This window comes from Heterocephalus glaber, unplaced genomic scaffold (assembly GCF_053883595.1).
Source record: "Heterocephalus glaber isolate CG9 unplaced genomic scaffold, H.glaber_assembly_v1.0 deba00001175, whole genome shotgun sequence".
Lineage (NCBI taxonomy): Eukaryota > Metazoa > Chordata > Mammalia > Rodentia > Bathyergidae > Heterocephalus > Heterocephalus glaber.
The window spans coordinates 1,822,236-1,828,911 of NW_028258207.1; positions in this window are offsets into that span (position 1 = coordinate 1,822,236).

Here is a 6,676-nt window from a genome sequence, read left to right on the forward strand (position 1 = left end):
CTCTGCCCTCCCACTGCGTCCTGAGCCACACATTTACAGAACCATTTTCTTAGTTTTTGGTTTATCCTTTCTTTGTGTCCTTTTGCAACAGTAAGTAGATACACAGTGTTTTATTTCATTATATTGCAAAAAGGTAACGCACTCTATATACTTTTGGTTAATGGAAGTGATCACTACATCATTAGTAGTATTTCTATTTTAAAATGCAAAAAGGTGGGCTTCGAAAAGTTAATACCTTTTCTAGGCTCTCAAAGCCAAGCAGAGGTACTAGGAGTATGGACTTGCACCCTGGTACTTTTAATCTCTCTTCTACTATTTTCTATTTTGTGTATAATTAGTTTGCAATTCTCAAATCATAGTAGGAAAAAATGATATTTACATTTTTATTTTCTAGAAATATTACCATTTCCCAGCTTTGTTCAGAGAAGTTAATGATATCTTTAATGGGAATTTGAAATAGCTCTAAACTTCCTGTTGTGGCAAATCTGACTTCTTCGAATTTATGTTTTGGAAGTTGAAAATACTCTGCAAGATTATTTGCTTCCTTACCATCCCACACTCCTTCTGTTTGCTCCTACTTTAAACTTCCCAGATGCACTTTGCCTTCAAAATCTTTACAATTTAATGCATTGTACAGTGTATCAGTGCTCCCTAGAAAAACAGATTTCATGCAAGGTATATAAAGATATATTATATAAACATATAAGGGTTTCCAAGGTTGGCTTCCAGTGGCTGCCTGCAGAGTCTGGTGTGGGAGAGTGCAGAAGGTCAGTCCAAGGCCTGGAGCTCATGTCGTGTCCCATCCGAGTCCCTATCAGGAGGCCCAAGGGTCTGCAATGGAGGCTGAAGGGTCCGTGCTGGAAGCCAGTAGACAACGTGCAAGGTGAAGGTGGAGACCGGAGCTCCTCCAAGATTCAGAAGTTCCTTCCTTCCTTGCTCCCCTTTATACCATTCAGGTGACAAGCCCACCCAGGGTGGGTCTTCTGTCTTCCGCAAATCCCTTCAGCCACACCCAGAACTATGCCGATTATTGGAGTGTTTCTTATTCAAGTTGACCCAGTCAGCTATCACCTAGAGTGAACACTACCACCCAAGTCGCAGCAACTGAAGCTGCTCACATTGATTTCTGTTTTTCAAAAGAATCTATCTTTTAGCAGTTAGAGAAATTACATTTCATCTCTATCTAAAAAGATAGTCAGCTGTGGCAATGTTGTACTTTACTAACATACCAATTAATCGAAACTATCCATCAATCACAGAAGCAGTTTGAAAATGGGACAGTAACCCAACAGACTGTAGGAGATGAGGGTCACCTTTCAGTGCACGGATTAATCTCCCTGTCTTGAAGCCCTTTGCTAGTAACTTCCTTTCTTCACAGTTTAACCCAAAAGACCCTAGTACAACACTGTAAAGCCACTGGCAACATAAAATGCATCTCTGGAACTAAAATGGTCCCTCTTCATTTCTGACAAAATTTCCACGCCCATTGATGGTGGACACATCTTTCCTCAGGACAAGCCACACAGGAAAAGGAGAACAATGCAAAGGCCTCAGGACAGACTTTCCTTACATGGGAGGCCTTCTCTGAAGCTGTATTTCATACATTTCATGATATTCAAGATGAGCATCGATGTGAGCTAAGGGAAATCTAGGTCAGAAAGAAACTACCTTGGAGGCAGAGTACGAGCACTGACTTAAACTGCAATGGGTCCAGCAGATGCTTGGGTATAACACTGTGCACCGCTGGGCTCCTGGATGATGACACGGCAGCATCTATCCCATAGTAACACTTTGCCCTTTGTCCTCTGGGTATTTTAATATTTATGTGTTTTTACTCCTCTTACCTAATTGTACTGGGTATTAGCTATATTACACCGATCCATTATAGAATCATTGTGATAATAAAATTTCTTAAATTATTCCCACCTGTAATTTTTGCCACTCTTTATAAGTGAAATGTGTTTAAACTTGTCTGCCCTTCCTTACCACCTTTCTTCTTCATTCCTTCCTTCCTTCTTTTCCTTCCTTCTGTTTTTCCTTCTACCCCTCCTCCTTCTCACTTTCCTTCACGTTTTGGAAACTGAGTCATTTGCTTCCAGAAATGTGCTGGCCTTCCTTCCTTTTCTCTGCTTTAGGACCATTGCTGTGGGGACCAGCAGCGCCTCCTATCGGAAGGAAAGCTGAACAAGACAGTGAAAAACAGACTGCAGTTCAGCAGCCAGGGGACAGCAAGCCATCAACCAAGGCAGGAGCTCCAGGGTGCGGTTTGACGCTCGCCAGGTGCAGGATCACACAAGTTGGTGTAGGACAAAGACGGCCCAGGTTTCTCCCTGGGGAGGGAAGCAAAATAGTCACTGCAGTCATCTCAGGCTTGCAAGCGGCCAGCGTGGAGGTGTTTGCATCACGGCCAAGCCCTCGCCAGGGCCTGGTAACCACTGACCCTGCACGCACCTGCCCGTTGCCGAGCCCGGCCGGGCTGGGCCCCCTTTCCCAGGCCCTGGTGTGGGGTTTGCTTCTGGCTCACCGCTGCCCTTCTCCAAATGTGCCCTCAGCTACAGGGCAGGACAACCCCACCCGGGGCCCGACAGGGATCCACGTGGGTGTCCCCTTGCCTCCGAGTGAGGCCAAAGCCCTGTGCCGCTCGCCCGCCCTCCAGCTCCCCAGGCCAGGTGGGAGCTCCAGCTGGGATCACACCCTTGCTGGTGCCTTCACTCGCCTCGCTCCCCACTCTTACCCTCACTGCCCTGGCTGCGGTCCTCAGTGAGCCCTGGGCACAAAACACCAGCCCAGCTGTGCTCCTGCTGACGCTGTCCCAAGGGAGGCAACCAGGACTCGGAGGTTGACAGGTCCCCTTTAATGTAAAGGAGTAGTCTCTCTTTAGGAAACGCTGTGCTATTCTTCTTGGGGTGAAAGGGAGGGCTCTGCAGCCTCGGTTCGCAGGAGAGAGGCTACTTTCTGAAGGACCGTGTAAACAGCTTCGAGAGCGGGAAGGAGGACAGGGTAGAGGGATGGGGCGAGCGGATGCCCGGGGTGGGGTGGATGAGGACTCGGAGGAGAACTGCCTCCGCATCAGCTTCAGAGCCAGCACTGCTGTGCAGAATCCTCTCTCTCTCTTCCGGGGATGTCTGTATGGAGGAGCAGTCTTGGTGATACCTGTCTGCTCTGTTTTGGGGAGGGTCAGGGCATTGCACAAGAAGGGCCTGGGTGAGCAGCACTCAGCCAGAGGTGGCCCTGGACAGCATGGGGGTGGAGGCAGGGCCTCTCCCTCTGTCTTCAGCACCAAGGTGACAGGACTCATGAGTGAACTCTGCCCTGGCAGGGTGAGGATGCAGCCGTGAGCCCTAAGGATGCGGTGAGCACCTCCCAGGGGACAGGGAGGAGGCTGTGGAGTGAGGGGTGGGCACGCAGCTATGGCCCGTTCCCCAGAACCAGCACTGCTGTTCTCCCGGGGCCTCGCTGGCCTTGGTCAGGGCGTCACACGGTTCTTGTAAGCATGGTGTCACTATGGGAGAGCAGACGAAGTTTCTCCAAAGCTCCTGGACCCCGCAGCCCAGGTGGTGTGTGGTGTGGCTCTCGTGTAGACGGAGGGCTCACAGTGCCTCCTGGAGTTGTGCAAGGAGCGGCCAGATGCACACAGCAAGGTGGGAGCAAAGCCTCTGCTCCCAGCCCTGGCAAAGGCAGGGGTCTCACCCTGTGGGCGTTGCCCCCAGCCCTGCTGTGTGCTGGTGCCACCTGACCCGCCTCTCCTGTGGCTGTGCCAGCACCTACCCTCTCCCTGAGGTGCCAGGTCCACCTTGACTGGTGTGAGCCGGCTGTGGGTGGCACCTCCTCCCCGTGGCTCCCTCTGGCCAGGACTGGGGAGGCACACGCTGTGGTCCTGGGAGGAAGAGGATGCTGCTGGCCCTGGGTTCTGCCTTTCTCCAGTTTTCCCTAATTTCATTCCAAAGACATCACGCACCTCTAGAAGGAATTGGGTTCTCCTGTGTTCTCGATTGTCATTCTACTTTTAAGCACAATAACCACCTCCTGTTGGCTTGAGAGCTCTCCAGGCCCTGTGCCCATCACACTGTCTGCTTCTGAACCAGCTCTGCAGGAAAACCCCGGGCTCTCTGTGCACCTTCAGCTCAAGCTGTCCCTCTTCGAGTCTGTGTGTGTTTTCTGCCGCATCTCTAGCATCAGAACTGAGAGTTTTCATCATCAAATGCTGTGGAAAATACCTTTCATGGTGTGTGTAAGTATAAAAATAATCAGGTCAGTAGCTCTTGTCCACTCCCTGCACTTTATGTGGCTCCCTCTTCACACCGTCATAAATCTCATCTCTGCTTTAACTGTTACTGACTGGTTTACTTTTATCTTCCCAGTTGCTTTCGTTTTTACAGACACTCAGGAGTAGCAGAGGGGCTTTGGCAAGAAGGAAGGACTTGTAGCTGTGCAGAGGGGTCCGTAGATTTTCCATGGGAGATGGGTGTGAGGTAGACACAGGCAGACCTGTAGCTCTCCAGGCTCCTTATTGCTCAGCACAAGGTCTGATGTCCCCCAGGAGGGAAAAGGAATCAGTGAAAGGTGTGGTCCCACACGGCACGGCCCCGTCTCCAGTTTGCTGTGCATCCTTGGTTGCCACCACTTCCTTCTCCTTCACTGGTTCCTCATCAGACCCTAGGAGCAGCCTGGGGCTTTCTATGCATGGGAAGCCCCAGCAGATGTCAAACACCCCAAATGACAGTCTGCGACCCTGTCATTTCCTGCACTCATTTTGAGCACCTCCTTCCACTATACTCTGCACGTCCGAGACATGTAGCAAGTCACATGGCCAGAGTCCCTGTGTCCACAGTCTCTGAGGCAGGAGAGACTTAAGAATATTCGGTCCCTCACAGCATGGCACAGGCACCCTGGGATCGCCCTCCTCCAGTGTTTCCAGCCAGTGGCACTGCATCCGTTAAACAGCTGAGTTGGAAACCGGGAGGTCATTTGTAGCTCCTCATCTTTGATCTTCTGCAGCCCCTGAGTGTGATTCTGCCTCCTTCACACTCTGTGACTCAGTTTCCCCCTCCAATTATAGGCCCGGCCGACCCGTGGAGCTTCCCAGCCTCCTCTGAACCAGCCTCCCCTCTTGCTGTTCTGTTCTCCACACCCTAAGTTAAAGGTCATCCTCTGGCCTGAAATGGATCCTGGTCACTTCCCAGCTTACAGATCCTCACTGGTTTTCTGTTTCCATCAACAGCTGTAAAAATGGTTTAGCTGGGCCAGAAAGGGCCCTCAGCAGGGCCACGAAGGCCCAGCCCCAGCTGTGTCCCAGTGGAAGTTTCCCCACCGCACCCCCTGTCCTACTGTCCTCTTCCGGAGACCCTCGAGCTCAGGGATGCCGCTCTGGAGCAGCAGGCAGCCATTGCTGCCGTCCTCCTCATCTGGCTGGTACTGCTGTGCACAGGGGTGGTGGGCGAGGTTCTCTCCAGCCCACTCCGTGGTGAAAGCTGATTCAGAGAAGGGGTTGGCCCTTCGGTGACATGTGGCTTTCAGCGTAGGTGACTTCTAAGCTGTTGTCATTGACAGTTGTCTTTTTGAGGAACCAGAAGTGCTTTTCCTGTGTTTACTCCCTTATCCAACAATTCCACACCTAGATATTCACTCAAGGAAGTGAAAACACGTGCCGAGGACAGGGATTCTCATGCAAAGAATATCACTCAGCAACAAAAGGGAATGTGCTGAGGTGCGCAGATTCGCACCTGAACCTCACTGACGTGATGTCTGGAGAGAGAAGGCAGACACAGAAGTGCATCCTCGCACACAAAGTCCAACGACAGACCAAGGAGCGGGGCTGGCAGAATCAGGAGAGCGGTCACCGGGGAGAGGGGCTGGGGTGGGCAGAGGCTGGGTGCACACTCATCACAGCCAGTCAGATGGTGCACTGAATAGTGCACACTTTAGTCTATACTAATTGTATCTCAGCTTAAAATGAATTTGGGAGAATTAAAAATTAACTAAAAAAAAGATATTTACCAGATATCTTAGGTTTATCCCATACGATAAAGTAACACCTAAAGAAAATCACTTTTAAACACCAAAAATCTATAGAAGAGTGAATTCATGTACCCTAAGCAAAGTTTATGCAGACATCACCCAAGAAAGAAGACCTCGCTTGGGGTCAGCAAGAGGGAGCAGCTCGCGCCACTCAGTTGTAGGAGCTGGGGCTGGACACAGGTGCGCGAGGCACGGGCCTCTACCCTGTCAGCTGGGGTCTCGGTGGCGTATCACAGCCTCAGTTTCTGAGTCACCCTTCCACCCACTGCCCCGTCAAATCACCCTCCTGTCTCTGCTCCAAACTAGACAGGTTACCAGGACCACGGAGTCCCTAACTAACTTGACAGCTGCGGAGCTGAATCTGGAATCGCGTGGCATCACGCTGCCCATGCCAGGGCCTGGATGGACACCCTGACCGTTGTGCAGACGAGGATGTGAGAGGAATGTGTACTGTCCTGTCAGAACCAGCCTCTGGTCAGAGCCTCAAGAGCTCTGAGACAAGTCTGACAACAGACTCCAGGAGTCAGCTTCCAGAGCTTGCCCCAGTTAAATCCCCAGCATTCCCCCCCACACCCAAACCACACCACAGCTCCTTCCCCCACTCACTGCCCACTTCTGGGGTCCTGGAAGGGTGAGCGGGAGTGGAGACCAAAGGAGC